This window comes from Saccopteryx leptura, unplaced genomic scaffold (assembly GCF_036850995.1).
Source record: "Saccopteryx leptura isolate mSacLep1 unplaced genomic scaffold, mSacLep1_pri_phased_curated manual_scaffold_41, whole genome shotgun sequence".
NCBI lineage: Eukaryota > Metazoa > Chordata > Mammalia > Chiroptera > Emballonuridae > Saccopteryx > Saccopteryx leptura.
The window spans coordinates 1386-21905 of NW_027095723.1; the positions used below are offsets into that span (position 1 = coordinate 1386).

At 38.8% G+C, this 20520-nt stretch overlaps 1 long non-coding RNA gene across 1 annotated transcript; it reads left to right on the plus strand.

The window, feature by feature from the left end:
- Nucleotides 1-15243: 15243 nt before the first annotated feature.
- LOC136387007 (uncharacterized) lies at nt 15244-19164 on the plus strand. The gene is made up of 3 exons (XR_010748060.1): nt 15244-15284; nt 18361-18481; nt 18695-19164. It is a non-coding gene; the product is annotated as an uncharacterized lncRNA (long non-coding RNA).
- The last annotated feature ends 1356 nt before the right edge of the window (nt 19165-20520 follow it).

Genomic DNA, 20520 nt, shown 5'->3' on the forward strand with positions numbered 1-20520 from the left:
ATTTGAACAGCTCTTGATTCCATACCTCTAGCTCAGATTCATGCTCTAATTTTATATATTCAAATGATTACCAGACATTGCTACTCTGCTGTCACAGGTACATCAAGCTTAACGTGTCTACAAAGAACTCCCCCTCTTCCAACCCAGCTGTTCTCTTTCCTGTATTACCCAGCTCTTCATATGGAAATTCCACTCCTGCCTTTCTCCAGAATGTGCTCAGCATTCTACATGGTTGGTACCTCCTTGAAAAGGCCTATGTCAGAGCCAGTGCGTAATTGGGGAAGGGGAATCTCTTATCAAAAGCATATGCTGCCTCTTCAAAATTTTAACTGGATACTAAAGAAGGAGGCCCTGATCTCAGTATTCTCTCCCTCGAGACCAAGCCATTGACTTTCCCTTTAGGTTTGCTGTAGGGAGGAATAATATAATCCTAACCACTTTGTACCAGAATAGGGCTTTTATTCCAAATAATAAAATATTGCCATTGCAATTCTAATGGATGACACAAAGGTCCTTACACAGCTGTAGCTTAGCAGGCAACTAGCAAAGCCTTCTCAGGTACTACTGGCAGGATACCTCTGGGCAACGTCACAGGCAACCATGAGAGGACAGCAGAGATGGATTAACACCCACCTGCCAAGGAATAGAGAATTGTGGGCTACAGTGTGCAGTCAGGGCACACATTAGAAGTGCCTGGGGAACACAGCCTGGGATGCAGCTTAGTCCTACACTGAATAAGTCTGCCAGGGGACCAGATGGTTCTGTTGCTGCCCCATCCTGCCCCCCCCCACCAGCACACCATGTGTGTGAGCACACTGCATGTGCATGTGTCTCCTGAGGTGTGGAGGGAAGAACCAGAAATCCCTCCTTTGCAGCGGTTCTCAACCTGTGGGTTGCGACCCTAGTGGGGTCGCCTAAAGCAATAGGAAAATACATAATGCATATCAGGTATTTACATCCCGAATTATAACTGTAGCAAAATTACAGTTATGAAGTAGCCACCAAAATTATTTTTTGGTTTGGGGTCACCGCAACATGAGGAACTGTATTGCGGGGTCACGGCATTAGAAAGGTTGAGAACCACTGAAAGCAATTGTTTGTGATAAAACCAATGACAACATTTTAAATCACAATGATTATTAAGCTGAAATATGCATATTTTACTTTCTTTGATAGGTTTTTCTTAATAAAGTTCTGATGATCATTTCAGGAACCTACTTTTATTTGAAATAAGATCATACTCTGTGTATAAGACAGAAAAGATGCTTTATGAAAGAACTATCTTACCGAGTTAATATAGCATATTCAGCTCTTAGTTATGTAGCACTAAAAAGAGTATGAACAAATTGGGAAACAAATTTGTCTTTGGGATCATTTTTAAAGTAATCATCTGGAATTGCTTCTTCCTGAAAGGAGAAAAAAAAATGCAACAGTAAGTATCTAGGGAAGAAAAATACTTAAGTACTCTTACGACAGCAGTCTTCTACTGGTGTCCACGTGCCCCTTACGGTAATTTTTATTGGGTGACATGTCTTTTAGTCTTTTAAATACAAATAATTGGGTTTAAAAAACAATAGTGATTCAATACTAACCATTCATTAAAGAAAAATACAGGCACAATCTCACAAAACTTGTATGTTCCTTCCTACCTTCCTAGTACAGAATTATATCTAAATGTAAACTATTTCTAGGCTAAAAAGTCTTGATCACCATGCCATACTTCTCTGCAATCAACTCTGAAAATACATTTTTTAAAAAAAATTTATTTACTGATTTTAGAGAGAGAAAGGAAGGAAGAGAAATATCAATTTGTTTTTCCACTTATTCGTGCATTTATTGGTTGATTCTTGTATGTGCCCTGTCCAGGGATTGAACCATCAACCTTGCCACATTGGGATGATGGTCTAACCAACTGAGCTACCCGGGCAGGGCTGAAAATACATTTTCAGTGTCCTGTAACCATGAAGTTCTAAAGTTGTGCTGTCTTATACAGTAGTCACCAGCCCCATACTGCTTCAGAGCATCTGAAGAAATGAATGTGAAAATATTTGTCATTTTAATTAATTTAAAATGTAAAGTTATTTAATTTTCTTAATAGAGATTTTAACATCTCTATTAAGTTTATTTACAATATTTATATTATTTCATGCTACTGAAAATTATCTTTTACAAAGATAAGTTTCTGGGTTTCTGGGGTACGTTTCTTTAAAAAAAATTTTTTTATAAATAAACTTTTATTAATGTAAATGGGGTGACATCAATAAATCAGGGTACATATATTCAAAGAAAACATGTCCAGGTTATCTTGTCATTCAATTATGTTGCATGCCCATCACCCAAAGTCAGATTGTCCTCCGTCACCCTCTATCTAGTTTTCTTTGTGCCCCTCCTCCTCCCCTTCCCCTCTCCCTTTTTCCCTCCCACGCCCTGCCCTTCCCCCATCCCTGGTAACCACCACACTCTTGTCCATGTCTCTTAGTCTCATATTTATGTCCCACCAATGTATGGAATCATGTAGTTCTTAGTTTTTTCTGATTTCCTTATTTCACTTTGTATAATGTTATCAAGATCCCACCATTTTGTTGTAAATGATCCGATGTCATCATTTCTTATGGCTGAGTAGTATTCCATAGTGTATATGTGCCACATCTTCTTTATCCAGTCTTCTATTGAAGGGCTTTTTGGTTGTTTCCTTGTCTTGGCCACTGTGAACAATGCTGCAACGAACATGGGGCTGCATGTATCTTTATGTATCAATGTTTCTGAGTTTTGGGGGTATATACCTAGTAGAGCGATTGCTGGGTCATAAGGTAGTTCTATTTTCAGTTTTTTGAGGAACCACCATACTTTCTTCCATAATGGTTTTACTAGTTTACAGTCCCACCAACAGTGAATGAGGGTTCCTTTTACTCCACAGCCTCTCCAACATTTGCTATTACCTGTCTTGTTGATAATAGCTAATCTAACAGGTGTGAGGTGGTATCTCATTGTAGTTTTGATTTGCATTTCTCTAATTAATGGGGATGAGCATCTTTTCATATATCTGTTGGCCATTTGTATTTCTTCCTGGGAGAAGTGTCTGTTCATGTCCTCTTCCCATTTTTTTATTGCATTGTTTGTTTGTTGTTGAGTTTTATGAGTTCTTTGTAAATTTTGGATATTAGGCCCTTATCTGAGCTGTTGTTTGAAAATATCATTTCCCATTTAGTTGTCTGTGTGTTTATTTTGTTGTCAGTTTCTCTTGCTGAGCAAAAACTTTTTAGTCTGATGTAGTCCCATTCATTTATCTTTGCCTTCACTTCTCTTGCCTTTGGAGTCAAATTCATAAAATGCTCTTTAAAACCCAGGTCCATGAGTTTAGTACCTATGTCTTCTTCTATGTACTTTATTGTTTCAGGTCTTATATTTAGGTCTTTGATTTATTTTGAATTAATTTTCATACAAGGGGACAAGCTGTAGTCGAGTTTCATTCTTTTGCATGTGGCTTTCCAGTTTTCCCAGCACCATTTGTTACAGAGGCTTTCTTTTCTCTATTGTGTGTTGTTGGCTCCTTTATCAAAATTATTTGACCATATATATGTGGCTTTATTTCTGGACGTTCTATTCTATTCTCTTCCATTGGTCTGAGTGTCTATTTTTCTGCCAATACCATGCTGTTTTGATTGTCGTGGCCCTATAATATAGTTTGAAGTCAGGTATTGTAATGCCCCCAGCTTCATTCTTTTTCTTTAGGATTGCTTTGGCTATTCGGGGTTTTTTATAGTTCCATATAAATCTGATGATTTTTTGTTCCATTTTTTAAAAAAATGTCATCGGAACTTTGATGGGAATTGCATTAAATTTATAAATTGCTTTGGGTAATATGGCCATTTTGGTTATATTTATTCTTCCTATCTAAGAACAAGGAACATTTTTCCATTTCATTGTATCTTTTTCGATTTCCCTTAACAATGCTTTATAGTTTTTGTTATATAGGTCCTTTACATTCTTTGTTATGTTTATTCCTAGGTATTTTATTATTTTTTTTGCAATCGTGAAGGGGATTATTTTTTTGAGTTTGTTTTCTAATATTTCATTGTTGGTATATAGAAAGGCTATGGACTTTTGTATGTTAATTTTGTATCCTGCGACCTTACTGTATTGGCTTATTGTTTCTAGTAATCTGTTTGTGGAGTCTTTGGGGTTTTCGATGTATAGGATCATATCATCTGCAAAAAGTGATACCTTTACTTCTTCTTTTCCGATATGGATGCCTTTTATTTCTTTCTCTTGTCTGATTGCTCTGGCCAGAACTTCTAGCACCACATTAAATAAGAGTGGAGAGAGTGGACAACCCTGTCTTGTTCCTGATTTAAGGTGGAAAGTCCTCAGTTTTATGCCATGTAATATGATGTTGGCTGATGGTTTATCATATATGGCCTTTATCATGTTGAGATATTTTCCTTCTATACCCATTTTGTTGAGTGTCTTAAACATAAAGTTGTGTTGTATTGTATTGAATGCCTTTTCTGCATCTATTGATAAGATATGTGGTTTTTGTTCTTTGTTTTGTTGATATGGTGTATTACGTTAACCGTTTTATGTATGTTGAACCATCCTTGAGATTCTGGGATGAATCCCACTTGATCGTGATGTATTATTTTTTTAGTATGTTGTTGTATTCGATTTGCCAGTATTTTGTTTAGTATTTTAGCATCTGTATTCATTAGAGATATTGGTCTGTAGTTTTCTTTTTTTGTGCTGTCCTTGCCAGGTTTCAGTATGAAGGTTATGTTGGCCTCATAACATGTGTTTGGAAGTATTTGATTAGGAACTAAATCTTCTTTGAATGTTTGATAGAATTTGGTAGTATAACCATCTGAGCCTGGACTTCTATTTTTGGGGAGGTTCTTAATAGATTTTTCTATTTCCTCCCTGCTAATTGGTCTGTTTAGGCTTTCTGCTTCTTCTTGACTCAGTCTAGGAAGGTTGTACTGTTCAAGGAATTTATCCATTTCTTCTAGATTGTTGAATTTTGTGGCATATAGTTTTTTGTAGTATTCTCCAATAATTCTTTGTATATCTATGATGTCTGTGGTGATTTCTCCTCTTTTATTTTGGATTTTGTTTATATGAGTCCTTTCTCTTTTTTCCTTGGTGAGTCTTGCCAAGAGTTTGTCAATTTTGTTGATGTTTTCAGAGAACCAGCTCCTTGTTTTATTAATTTTTTCTATAGTTTTTCTGTTCTCTATTTCATTTATTTCTGCTCTGATTTTTATTATTTCCTTTCTTCGGCTGGTTTTTGGTTGTCTTTGTTCTTTTTTTTCTAGTTCCTTAAGGTGTGAAGTTAAGTGGTTCACTTGGGCTCTCTCTTGTTTGTTCATATAGGCCTGAAGTGATATGAACTTCCCTCTTATTACTGTTTTTCCTGCATCCCAGAGATTCTGATATGTTGTATTGTCATTTTCATTTGTCTGTATATATCTTTTGATCTCTCCGCTTATTTCTTCTTTGACCCATTCATTTTTTTAGAGTATTTTGTTTAGTTTCCACATTTTTGTGGGGTTTTTTCCCTCTTTTTTGCAGTTGAATTCTAGTTTCAAGGCTTTATGATCAGAATATATGCTTGGTACAATTCAGTTTTTCTGAATTTGCTGATGTTATTTTTGTGACCAACATATGGTCAATTCTTGAGAATGTTCCATGGACACTAGAGAAAAATGTCTACTCTGTCACTTTGGGATGAAGTGTCCTGTAGATGTCTATCATATCCAGGTGCTCTAGTGTTTCATTTAAGGCCAATATATCTTTATTGATTCTCTGTTTGGATGACCGATCTAGATTGCAGATATCAGTAAATAAATATAAAATGAATGTTTAATGTAACAAAAACTAAATACCATTACTATGATGAAGAATGAAATATAAAAATAATTTCAGAGAACAGTAATCTAGAAACAAAAACAACTAAATGATAAAACTTTAAAGTATTAAAGTGAAAGGAGATTATGATAAAAGTAAAAGTATACTGAAATTTTTCATATGCTTCTTAAATGGGATTAAAAAAGAAAAACAAAATGGAAGTGATGATACAATTTAAGAGCTATTTAGGCCCTGGCTGGTTGGCTCAGCGGTAGAGTGTTGGCCTGGCGTGCAAGATTCCCGGGTTCGATTCCCGGCCAGGGAACACAGGAGAGGCATCCATCTGCTTCTCCACCCCTCCCCCTCTCCTTCCTCTCTGTCTCTCTCTTCCCCTCCTGCAGCCGAGGCTCCATTGGAGCAAAGATGGCCCGGGCGTTGGGGATGGCCCTGTGGCCTCTGCCTCAGGTGCTAGAATGACTCTGGATGCAACAGAGCGACGCCCTAGAGGGGCAAAGCATCACCCCCTCGTGGGCATGCCGGGTAGATCCCAATCGGGTGCATGTGGGAGTCTGTCTCTGACTGCCTCCCCGTTTCCAACTTCAGAAAATTACCAAAAAAAAAAAAAAAACAGGCTGAGTCGGAACCAGGTATTTTTTTTCTGAATAGAAAATTGGTGGGAGGTTTTCTGGTTCAATACCTATCTCCTTTACCTCTGATTTTCTTCTAAGCAACCTGTATGTTTGCGTGCGCACATACACACACACAAACACAACACACACACACACACACACACACACACACACACACACACACTCCCTTTTACCCAGCTACGTGCACAGAGGGCATTGGAGTGTCTGGGAGAGATGTCCGTGCACGTGCTGTTTAAGGCTAGCCAGCTGGTCTCAACCCTTTCTCTTCCACTTGAGATGGTGGGAACAAGGTGGTTGCTGAGTTGGATGTGGGAGAATTGCTGAATCCACTGCTTAATTGCTCCTTTGTTCTCCTTCTAATCTAATCCTGGGGAACAGAGAAAGAGCAATTTTCCTGCGATTTGGGGCTTGATCCTCCAAAACTCTCTGTCTTTGACCCCACCCTGAGGGGTGGGATGGGGGAGGGCAGGTGGGAAGACATTAAGGAGTGGGTGGTTTCAAGGTTAAAAAACATTTAGCAATGGCCCACCCATCACCTTTCTCAAGGAGCCAGGGTTACATTGACCTCCTGTTAGGACATGTGCATGGTCTCAGAAGTCTCCCTGTGACTCCCTTCCCACCACACCTGTCCTCCAGCCCCCAGCAGGGCAGTGGCTGAGAGCCAGGGAGCAGAGGCAGGCTTTCATATGTATGTTTAAATCTGAAATTCTCCTCACTGGCCAATCATCACCCCAATAATCAATTTATCCCTTGGTCTATGCATGTTGATTTTCTGTATTTATCTTGTTAAAGCCCCATCCAGAAAGGCCAAATCCATGGTCTAGTTCTTAGAAAAACTATTCAGCTTTGCTCAGGTCTGTGGCTATAGGCGGCTGCTCCCTTAAGCTCAGCAGTGTCCTGGACTCTGGGCATTTGAACTCCTGTATCACCAGTCTTGGAGATAGGCTGCCCTAGGGAAGTGACCTAACCTTGGGCAGGGCAGCTCCCTTCTGAAGAGGGCAATTTTCTGTACAAGTCTCAGCTGTCCTAGTAGTTGGGGAAATTAGTGCCTCCATCTGAAAGGAAATCTGGCTGTGTACAATTGTAAACACTAGAGAGAGAATCAGTTTATGTGTCAAAAACAGAGTGTTAGAATGTTAATAGAGGTTTTCCAGGTGGGTGAAGGGGAAAGCCTAAACTTCTTAGCATAGTGTAAGGACTCTTAGTTGTACGGAATATCGTTAATTTTTGAGTTTTATTTCCTGCTGCCGAGTCTTAGTACATACTCTTCTTTCTGCTTGAAATACCCTTCTCTTTTCTGCCTCTAAAATGTCTTCTCATTTATAAAGAGTTGGTTCAAATATCACACCTCTGAAACCTTTCCTCTTGTACTTTTTATTTCATTATGCTCCTACATATCTTAGTCCCATAAAATGGCATTTACTGTGTTATCTCAGCATGGTTGATGTGTATGTCTCTCCAGCTATAACATGATCCCCATGAAATAGGCGTCCTTTCTTTTTCATCTTTATCTCCCCTGGGCCATGTCTGATAGCAATAATATTTAAAGAAAAATTCTTGAGAATAACTGTTTCTCGGGGATCTTTCCTCTCCTTAATCCTTACTTTATACTGTAATTCTCACTGCAAAATGGAACCTGCTTGCAAATGGCTTGTTTCCTATAAAATAAGGTAATCCCATTCAATCTCGTTTATGCATTTATCCTGATTCCATCTTCAGTTGTCTTCATTTTTGTCATTTCACTTTTTATTCACTCACTAATAACGTCCTCTAGGTATCTGTACAATAGGACGTAGTGTCTAATTCTAGTTTTCATTCAGATGTTACCCTCAGTCTTAGGTAGTGTTCAGAAAGCAGAATGTCTGTCATCTCCTTGCTGTTGCCAAGAAAGAGGCCTAGAACTCAGGAAACTTCCACATGTGCTGCTTTTTTTTTTTTTTTTTTTTTTGGTATGTGCTAAAATACATATTTTAGCATAAAACATATGTGCATATGTTCATAAAACATAAAATTTACCATTCTAACCATTTTTAAGTGAGTACAGTTCAGTGTTATCAAATGCATTCATAATGTTATGCAACCATCAGAACTATCCATCTCCATAACACTTTTCATCTTGTAAAACAGAAACTCTCTACCCATTCAACCCTATTTCCCCATTCCTTGTCCCTCCCCTTACCTTGGCAACCACCATTCTACTTTCTGTCTCTATGATAAGTAGAATCATACTGTATTTGTTCTTTTCTGTGACTGAGTTATTTCACTTAGTATCATGTCCTCGAGGTTCAATTGCGTTGCAGAATATTTCAGAATTTCCTTGCTTTATAAGGCTAAGTAATATTTTATTGTATGTATATACCACATTTTGCTTATGCATTCATCCATGGATGAACACTAGTTGCTTCTACATTGTAGCTATTGTGAATAATGGTGCTATGAACATGGGTATACAAATATCTCCTCAAGACTTTGATATTTTGCTTTCTAATTACTGGTCATCCAATCAAAAAGAGAAGAGAGGTTGGTTTGGGATGATTTGCTCTTAGTAAACCTGTGCCATCTTCTTGTGATTACCATGTTGTTTTCTTAATTGTTCATAATTCATCTATCTAGGAATTTGATATCAGACTTGACTGGACAACTGCAGCAAGCTGGCCCCTTGCAGTTTTCTCCCGTTTTTGAAAATTGGGTCAGTGTTTGACCATTTCCATCCTGGTTTCTCCTTCACGATCTATGTCTGCAGACTTGATATCCTAGATTTAATTATCTTTGACCTAGAAGTTTGAATATATTTAAAACAACCTGTTTTGGGCTTCAGCTAGTTATTCACAACATATATGCCCCTTCTAGTTTAAAGAAGACTATTTCCCTCATGGAGAAGATGGAAGCAAAATACAGGTTGATCAGTGTGATTTCAATCCATCATCTGATAACCTTATGCCATTTTTTTTTCAAACAATGAACCTTAAGTCTCAGTTCATCCTGTGTTCTCGCCTCCCTGTCAGGTGTACAGGTTGCCACTTTAAAATTTTTTTAATTGTTAAATGCTCTTCTTTCTGCCTCTTACATATGTTCTTTAAATTTGTTTATTTGAAGACCACTTATTCTAAAGAAATTAAATTGATTTATTTGTATTTCTCTTCCTTTTATTCATTGGGATTATTTCCAATTGTATAGTAGAATTCCTTTTTACAATCTTTCATTCCTCTTTAACAATATTCACCTTTATTTATCTTTAGCTATGTGTTTATAATTATGTTTTTCTGCTCTAAAACTTTAGGGAACATGTAGAATTAGGAATATAAAACAGTATAATTTTTAGCACATAGTATTATCATTTCTAACCCAGTTCTTCCTTCTTTTTACCTCGGAGGCAATAATGAGAGTCTAGCCACCTGTTGGTGCCTGTAAGGCTCCTAAGTGTCCTTTGGAGTACTGGTGTCCTGGGAGAGCCTCATGGCTATCAGATGACACCAGGGGTGTTAACCTCCTCCTTCTCCTGTGTGAATGTTTCACTGACACTGGAACTGGTGCAAACCTAGGATTCTGACTTTAAAGCACCCTGTGATACATCCCATATTGGTTCATGGTCATTAACTCAGGAAGTCTGTACTCTGTTCTCCCATTTCTTGACTTTTTTTTCCCCCTGATCTCCCTTCTGATTCATTTCATCTTGTGAAAAACATCTTCAGCAATTTTAATAGACTGGAGGGTGGAAATTGTTTCTGGGCTGTAAATACCTTTGCTAGCTGAACATATACCTGTATGTGTAATGGACAAAACTTATGATCACTTGAAGCAACAGTGCAAGCATAGAATATTCCTCACAGGTCCCTGCATCTCTTCCTTTGATATATTTATCTATTACTTACCTTGAAGAATTAATAACCATTTTTAGCAACTTCTAAAAATGCTTACTGGAAATTGTGCTGGAAAGTATTCTTCACTACCTATAAATCTGTTTTTCCTGCCCTCTGTTCCTCCATAGGCTGATAGCTTTCTGACTAGCATCAGTTATTTTCAACTCTAAATACTTTTTACATCTTAAAACAGTGTCTTAAGTCACCTTTCAGTGTGCCTCTCTAATGAGCACTTATATGTTTGAAAATACAATATCTGTTTTTATGTTGGGGTAGGCAGTGGTTGGCAAACTCATTAGTCAACAGAGCCAAATATCAACAGTACAACAATTGAAATTTCTTTTGAGAGCCAACTTTTTTATTTTTATTTTTTAATTTTTATTTATTTATTTATTCATTTTTTTTTAGAGAGGAGAGGGAGAGACAGAGAGAGAAAGAGGAGAGACAGAGAGAGAGAAGAGGGGGAGGAGCTGGAAGCATCAACTCCCATATGTGCCTTGACCAGGCAAGCCCAGGGTTTCGAACCGGCGACCTCAGCATTTCCAGGTCAACGCTTTATCCACTGCGCCACCACAGGTCAGGCAAGAGCCAACTTTTTTAAACTTAAACTATATAGGTAAGTACATTCTTTATCAAGGTAGGGCCCACACGTGGTATTTTGTGGGAGAGCCACACTCAAGGGGCCAAAGAGCCGCAAGTGTCTCGCGAGCCACAGTGTGCCGACCACTGGGATAGGGGATCAAAGTGGGGGACCATAAAATTTTATACCCATTTTGTTTTCATCTTTCTAAAATGGTGCAGATTGATAAGCCAACTCTTTCCTGATTGTCTCCATCTGCTAGACCCAGAGAAGTGATATGGTCCACCAACGTTTCTCACTAGAACTCCAAGTGGAAATAGGTAATAATCATGAAGAAGGAGACCAGGTGGGCTCTTACGCAAACCTGCCCTATTGGTGCTTGATCATTTCAGGGCACACATAACAAAAAACACAAAGAAGATTGCTGCAGAGCAAAAAACAAAACTTGCCATCATACCTGGAGGCTTGACATCCCAGCTCCAACCACTTGATGTCAGCATTCACAAACCCTTCAAAGCTGCCAAGAGAGACAAATGCAACCAATGGGTGAAGTCTTCTGGGACAATCTGACACCAGCAGGAAGAGTGAAGAAACCAACTATAGGAGAAGTTTGTACCTGGGTGAAAAGATCCTGGGATAATATCAAGATTGAGATGGTTGTCAAGTCATTTAAGAAGTGTAGCATTTCAAATGCCATACATGGAACTAAGGATGAGGCACTATATGAAGATAATGATTCATCATCAGACACAGATGAAGACAAGCTAATGGATGAGAGGTTTGACAGTGATGAAGAGTTATATAAATTTTATGATGAATAAAACTTGAGTTTAATAACTTTATGTAATTTTTTTTTCACATTTCAGGCCCCCAAATTAAGGTGTGTCATATTCATGGCAGTGTCTTATACACGGGGAAATGTGGCATCAGTATTTCATTATTTTTACGACTGAGTAATAATCCATTGTATGTACATACAACCTTTTGTTTATCCATTCAACAGTGATGAAAATTTGAGTTGCTTCTAATTTTGGTTATTATAGATAATGTTATTATAAACATTTGGGTACAAGCTTTTGTGTGGACATATATTTTCATTTCTCTTGGGTATATCTTAGGAGTGGAGTGATGAGTCACATAGTAACTCTATATTTAACATTTTGAGGAACTACCACTTTTTTCCAAAGTAGCTGCACCTTTTTACATTTCTGCAGCAACTTATGAGGATTCCAGTTTCTCCACATCCTCCCCAACTTTTATTATGGTCTATCTTTTTTATAATGGCCTGTAGTGGAATAACCCATTGCATGGCCTTGGATTGGAGCACAGCCAACAAGAAAAGAATGTTTTGCCAAGAGAATTGTTTTGTGACTTGAAGGCGGGTCACTGAAACAGGTCTATGTGACTGAAGGCAGTTGCTGGGCTTTTTCTCAGTAAAACATTCTCATAAGTTTTCTGTTCCTTTCAAGGTTATCCCTTGTGATAAAGAGAGGAATGTTGTGGGAACCATAGAAGCAATAGCAATTAATGCCTTTTGATATTATATTATTATTAAGCTATCATGCAGGTGTACTCCATGTATCTTTAAGTAAAAGTTATGCTTGATGTTATGCCAATTTCTCAGTAAATAAACTTTTTAAAGTCTTGTGAATAAAAGTAGGACACAGCATGAACTCGGGGCCATTTGCTGAGGGAGCGGTGGTCCTTTGCTAGTCCTTGATGATTTCATCTGTTGATCTCTCTCTCTGCGCCTCCGACTCACAACAACAATGGCCATTTTTGTGGATATGACATGACATCATATTGTGGTTTTGATTAGCAATTCCTTAATGACCGATGATACTGAGCACAGTTTCATGTACCTATTGACCTTGTTATATCCTTGGACAAATGTCTATTCAAATCCTTTCCCATTTTATAACTGGGTTGTCTTTTTCATTGTTGAATTATAAGTGTTCTTTATATATTCTGGATATAATTCTCTTATCACATATTTTCTCCTATAGATTGTATTTTCCATCTTGACAGTATCTTTTGAAGGACAAACATTTAGTTTTGATAAAATCCCATTTTCTATTCTTATTTTGTCATTTGTACTTTTGGTGCTATTTCTAAAAGGCTTTGCTTAACCCAAGGTTACAAAGATTTATTCCTATGTTTTAAAAATATTTTATCGTTTAAGCCTTACAGTTTGTCTTTTGATCTATTTAGAGTTATTTGTGTCTGGTGGGAGATGAGGACCCAATTTGGTTCTTTGCATGTGGACATCCAATTGTTCCTGCACCATTTGTTGAAAAGGCTATTATTTCTCCCATTGAATTGTCTTGGCATCACTGCCAACAATCTGTTTACCATAAACGTAAGGGTTCATTTCTAGACTTTCAGTTCCATTCCATTGATCTACATGCCTCTCTTGATGTCAATAGTAGTCTTGATTCCTATAGCTTTGTAGTAAGTTTTGATATTGAAGATTATGGGTCCTCCAATTTTATTGTTTTTTAATATTGTTTTGGCTACCCTATGTGTTTCCCATTTCCAACTGAATTTTAGAATCAGCTTCCCAATTTCACCAAAAAGTCCAGCAAGGATTTTTGATAGCTAGTGCATTAAATCTGTAGGTCAGTTTGAGAGTATTGTCATCTTAATAATTTCTTGTGAGCCAAAAACATGTGCTATCTATTCACTTACTTAGATTTTTAATTTTTAAATGTTATTTTTCAGTGTACAAATTTTGTATTTATTTTATTAAACTTATCTATCAGTATTCTACTATTGCAAAAAATAGTTTTATTTATTTCATTTTGGATTGTTTGGTAGTGTATAGAAATACAATTGGCTTTTGTATATTGACCTTGTATCCTGCAATCTTGTACTTGTTGTTGATTCTAACAGTTTCTGTGTATGTGTGTGTGTGTGTGAAAGAGAGAGAGAGAGAAAGAGAGAAAATTTCTTAGAATTTTTTATATACAAGATTATGTCATCTGCAAATATACATTTTCCTTTTAAATCTGGATACCTTTTCTTTTTCTTGCCCTGACTGGAACCTATAGTACAATTTAAAACAAAAGTGATGAAAGCAGACATCCTTGCTGTGGTGTAACAGAGAAGGCATTTAGTCTTTGACTACCAATATGGTGTTTTTCATGGATGCCCTTTATGAGGTAAAGAAGTTCCCTTCTATCCCAGTTTGTTGAGGCTTTGTTATTTTTAATCACAGAGTGGTGCATTTTGTCATATGCTTTTTCTGTGTATTGAGATAGTTTTTGTCCTTTAGTTATTAATATGGCATATTATATTGATTTATATTTGGATGTTAAACCAACCTTGCATTTTGATGATAAATCCTACAGAGTCATAGTATTTAATGCTTGTTCCTACCTTGATATTGTCTTAAAAGATCTTGGAAGCCTTTAGTAGAGCTGTCCTAAGTATGTGGCATGTCTGGCCTTTTTATCCATATTTCTGGCACTTAGTATGGCCAATGGTGAGACCTTTATCACTTAATGTTAATTGAATTACTATTTAGTGTCCTTTTACGTAGTTCGAAGGACTCCCTTTAGTATTTCTTATAGGGTAGGTTTACTAATGACCAGTTATCTCAGTTTTTGTTTATATGTTTTAAATGTCTCTATTTTTTTGAAGGATATTTTGCTGAATTTACAATTCTATCATTTTTATTTCAGCTTTTTAAATATCATCCCACTGACTAGTGGCCTACATAGTTTCTGATGAGAGTTAGCTGTTATTTTCACTGGTGATCACTTGTAGTGTCATTTTTCTCTTACTGTTTTTAAGAGTCTCTTCTCATCCTTGGCTTTAGGCAGTTTTATTACACTGGTTCTTTTTCAATATTGGATGAGGTGCTTATTTTCAGCTGGGCTGTAGTTCTTTTTCTTTTTCCATTTTTTAAAAAAATATGTACTTTTCAATGTAGAATTCTGTACCGAGCCAAATAGGTATCAAATATGAAAGTAGCATAAAGACATCCCACACACTCCAGGTCTCAGGAAAAAGTATTTCTCATTTAACTTTCTCACAAAGGCATTAGTATTTCAAAAATAAAGCAAACAAAACTGAGGCAGTTACTACAGAAAAAGTTAGCCTTTTTCAAGACATTATACAATTCACCTGTGAAAAGTATGAATATCCTGAAAAGCTAAACACTGAGTTTAAATATAACCAATATTATACTATATCCCTAATGGAAACATTGAAACGCACTCATTTGTTTTAATTTCTTATTGCTTGTGAAATAAGTTACCACAAATTTAGCAGCTTATATAAACAAGTTTTAATCTCTTACAGCTCTGGAGCTCAGAAGTCCACAGTGGGTCTCCCTGGGCGAGAAGCAAGGTGTGTGGCAGGTCTGCACTGTTTCCTGGACATTCTAGGGGAAATTTTGTTTTCTTACCTTTTGCAGGGAGCAGCAGGTCTGCATTGTTTCCTAGAGGTTCCAGGGAAATTTTCATTTTTTTACCTTTTCCAGGAACAGCAGGTCTGTGTTTTTTCCTGGAAGGTCTTTTTTTAGTTTCTAGATGCTGCCCCATTCCTCCAGCTCAAAGCCAGCAACTGCCAGTGAGTCTTTCCCACAACACATCAGTGTTTTACTGACTCGTCCTTGGGCTGTAGTTCTTTGGAGATGTCTTACTGCCTCTCAGAACCTTCCATCAAGGCTGTTGTTACCCACTCCTCTAATTCTGCCTAGAGTTATCCTCAGAAGACATTCATGAAGCAGGAAGAAATGATGGCTATATTTCCCAATACTTTTATGTTCTATTCTGTTTTGTTTCTCACTAAAGGAAAGTCTTTTCATTTCAAGATGCCTCTGCTCAAATGCTAGGCTGAGCTGTGACTCTTCTCTGATGACAGAAGGCCATGAGAAGCCTTATATCGTACACACTATTTTGTTAATTGCTTTTTCCCACTTAACCACCTAATGTGAATATTTTCCAGTGTCTTCCACAATACCATTTATGATGACTGCATAGTAATTCATAGCTGCAAAAGGAAAGTAATTTTAGTTATTTTATTAGCTTCTGAGTTTTCCCTATGATAACACTGCAATGATCATTAATGACCTGCAGGAGGGCAGCAGCCCTATTTTATTCTGTGTGATGTTGCAGCATGTAGCACAGCGTCTGCCTCATGAAAACACCAATAAATGTGTGTGGAATGAATAAGTAGTTGAAGAGCAAGGTTTTCTGTATTTAAACCTTTATTTACAAATTTGCTTAGTTCCTTTAAAAAACAACCAGAGGCGAGAAGTTGATGGCTAGGTAGATCTATATATATTTTAAACACTTGGTGAGTATTTTCAAATTGCATGCAGAAAGATTTTGCCAGTTTACAGTTTCACTGGGTGTATATGGAAATGCCTGATTGTCTAACCTCACCAATACCAGATTTGCTTAAATCTCCATCATTGACGGTTGAAGAATAGGGCTTCCTTAACAGTTTTAGCATGCAGTTCTTATAGAACAAGCGATGATCAACATTTTAATGTCTTTTGCCATTTGCTCCTTTGAACAGCAGAGCTCATGACATGGGGAAGGAGAGCTGGTCTGTCTGAATCGCTGGGGCCACAGCCTGGGGCTGCTCAGGGGATGAGAGGGCTGTTCCGTGAGGGTCACAACCTGTCGGATTCTCAGGCAGTCTCACAGGGTGTTATTTCCGTGGGAGGAGCAGCGGAGAGCAATTCAGTTGTACTGATCTTCTGGGTCCCCTCTCCCTGAACCACGACCCAGGCAAATGCAGGTTTATCTTTTGGATCCTAGGAACCTCGGGGCGGGCTCTCACTGCCACCACCTCCACCGGTGTTCCTCTTCTCCTATGAGAGAGTCTCCATGCTGTTTTGGTTTTGAACCCATGTCAGCAAACAATTTTCAAGCATGGTTTTCCAATATAGTTCTACTAACTAATAAAATCTATGTGTGTACTAAAATACTAATGTATTAAATACATATAACCCTCTCACATAAAAATCAAAATCGCAAAGGGTAAGATTACAAAGGTACACAATGGGCAATTCCAATGTTCCTTCCTGCTCAGCAACATTCCCTTTTGGGCTCCCCCACTTTAGAGCTCAGCGCTCTCAGGTGTTTGTAGGAAAGTGGGTTGTCTCTCGCCTGGGGAGGTGAGCTACTTTCACAATTCCTAGGGAGTCAGACTTCTTTCACTGCTGACCTGCTGGCTGTGTGAACCAGCACTTTCTGTGGGGGCCCATCGAAGGGCACTTGAAACTGCTGGTCAGTAAGCTGAACCCAATGCCCTTCGATGCAAACTTTACCCAGAAGCCAAACCCGGAGGAGTGAGAGTACTGGCAGCCTCTCCCACTCTCCCTGTCTGCTGCCCAGCACTCCACGGCAAGCCTGCTTTTTCAAAGATCGCCGTGACCTTGACCGAGGGAGAGCACCAACAGGTACAAAGTCAGGACCGACCCTTTCCATCACATTGGTCCAATTGAGTGACATATTTATGTCACATCACTCTGTGTCAACATGTAATGCCTCTCTCTGTACAGCGAAATAGGACATACAAAACAACTGGGAAAATTAGCAAATAGTAAAACAATAGCACTCAAATAGAAGTTATGAAGGAATTTCTTTACAGTAAAATGCAACATCAAACGCCTTCACGGAAATAGCTTTCAAAAAGAAGAAAAATCCTTCGGTACATTTTAGTTGAAAACTTGGAGGGGGAAATGAGACGGTCAGGGCCAGGGCCTGCTGATGTCACCCTGAAGGAGCATGCTGCATTGAACGGGCAAGGGGCTCGAGCCAAACCCAAACACCATTTAGAAAAACATGCTGTCACTAGAACATTCTGTTGCCTCTTAGCAGCATCCACAAGAATCTTTCTGAGCAATCTAACATGGAAGGACAATATTTAACATGAAAATAGGAAATGGTTGACACTCAGAAATAGTCATTTCAAGCTGTTTGCTTATGTCACATAAAGCCTTCCCTCAGTGCTACATGTTATGGACCAGGCTACAGCCCAGTGGACAGTGTGAGCCCGTTTATGTGCATCTGTACACCTAGAAAGAGTCTTTGGAGGATTAGTGCAGGAAATAATAAACAGCAGTGAGCACTGAGATTTGAAATCTGCATGTGGGAAAATAATTTGTGCTTATTTCCTTCTCTGTATAAAGTGTTGCAACAGTCATGTGCTACCTCTTATCCTATTTTTAAAATTTAGATATAACTTACAATACTGAAGTGGACAGATCTTAAGTATACAGATTGATCAATTCTAACAAATGCATACACCCTGTAATTCCCACCCCCATCGAGATACAGAACATTTTCATCACCCATAATGTTCCCTCCTGCTGCTTCCCATTACTCCTCTCCTCGTCCCAAACACCGTTCATCCCCCATCCTTATAGCCCCCGTAAGTCAATGCTGATTTGATTTCTTGCCTGTTCTAGAACTTCACATAAGAAAAACCATGTGGTTTATATTCCTGTGTTTGGCTTGTTTCACTCGGCACAATGTCTGTGAGATTTATCCGTGCTGTCTCCTGTACCAATAGTTTGTTTCTTTTTATTGGTGAGTAATCCTCCATTGCATGACCTTACCACAATTTGTGTAGTCATCTATCAGTGGGTACCTGGGCTGTTTTCAGTTTTTGAATATTATAAATAAAGATGGGGAAACAATTCATATCCAAGCCTTTTCTGAGGGCATATGTGTTCTCTGAAGTAAATATCTAGAAGTGAAATAGATAAATTAAAATGAACCATTTTCTGCATTTTTACTCAGGGCTTCACGATCCACTGGCAGGATGAAATGGAGGCAAAGAGAACTGGGCTTGGGGGATTAAAGCTGGACCGAGGAGGAGACAGCATTTCAGAGCAGAAGATGCCGTGAAGTGCGGTTTGGAAGACCTTGGCCAGCCCAGGCCTCTCCTCAAACTGGCTCTTTGTCTTTGTGTAAATCAACTCCTGGGTCCCAGCCTCCTCATCTGGAAAAGAGAAGCAATGCAGGCGTACTTCTCTTTATTGCGCTGTGCAGATATTGTCTTTTTTACAAAGTAAAGGAAAGGTTTGTGGCAACCCTGTGTCAAGCAGGTCTATCAGCACCATTTTCCCAACAGGCTCAGAAGATGCTTAGCATTTTTTTTAGCAATAAGATCTTTTTTTAAAATTAACATATGTTCATTGTATTTTAGATATGATGCTATTAAACACTTAACAGACTACAGTATAGTGTGGACATGACTTTTATTCGCACTGGGAAACCAAAATTTGTGTGACTTGCTGTTTCGATCATTTGCTTTATTGTGATGGTCTAGCACCGAACCCACACTGTCTCCAAGGTCTGCCTGTGACCACAGAGAAGTGGAAGGGAGGAGCAGATGTGTTCAGGTAGACACACCAAGAGTATGGATGGCTCATTGTCAGGTGTCTTACGCTGACTTTGAGGTGGGAAAGCATCATCAGCACCCCCATCATGGAGTGTAAGTGAGGAAAGACAGTCCTCACGGTGACTTTTTGAATGTGGCTAGGGAAGAATGAATCTGTGACTACTCTGAATCCAGGAAGCTCTCCCAGTGTCTCCTCCTGCTCACTGTGTACGGAGCCACTTCCTGTCTTTTGCGTTTATTCTTTCTTTGTCCGCATTCCAGCAGGGCAGGGGACCCAGGTCCAGATTTCCCAGGATGAACTTAGTATCTAGATTCTCCAGTGGTCCTGGGACATAAAGTACAGCACAGGAAATGTAGACACTAACTCTGTAATAACTCCGTATGGTGTCAGGTGGGCATTTAAAAGATCGGGGAGATCACTCTGTGAAGTGTATGATTGTCTAACCACTGTGTGTACACCTGAACTAACACAAAATAATATTGAATGCAAACTGTAATTGAAAATAAAATTGGCCCTGGCCGGTTGGCTCAGCAGTAGAGCGTCGGCCTGGCGTGCAGGAGTCCCGGGTTCGAATCCCAGCCAGGGCACACAGGAGAGGTGCCCATCTGCTTCTCCACCCCTCCCCCTCTCCTTCCTCTCTGTCTCTCTTCCTGTCCCTCAGCCGAGGCTCCATTGGAGCAAAGATGGCCCGGGCGCTGGGGATGGCTCTGTGGCCTCTGCCTCAGATGCTAGAATGGCTCTGGTTGCAACAGAGCAATGCCCCAGAGGAGCGGAGCATTGCCCCCTGGTGGGCATGCCGGGTGGATCCCGGTTAGGCGCATGCGGAAGTCTGTCTGACTGCCTCCCTCTTTCCAGCTTCGGACAAATTTAAAAATAAATAAATAAATAAATAAATAAATAAAATAAAATAAAATTAAATTAAAAAAATTTTTCTGGTGGATGAACTAGGATGCTGGTCGGAGTGGAGTGAGCCATGTGGAAGATCATGGAAGACCCTTTAGCGTTTTTAGATGGAAACTTTACCAGTGAGACTTCAGCTCTGAACTCTGGGCAGAGAACAGCACAGGCAGAGGCTACGACAGGATCCCAGGGAGTCACCATCCACAAGGCCCCATAGCTGCTCCTGCACAGGTGTTATTCCTGCTGCACTGAAATCTCCCAGAGGACAAAGAGTTGTGTTTTCACTTTGTATCTCTTCAAATTCCCTGTTAATAATAAGGA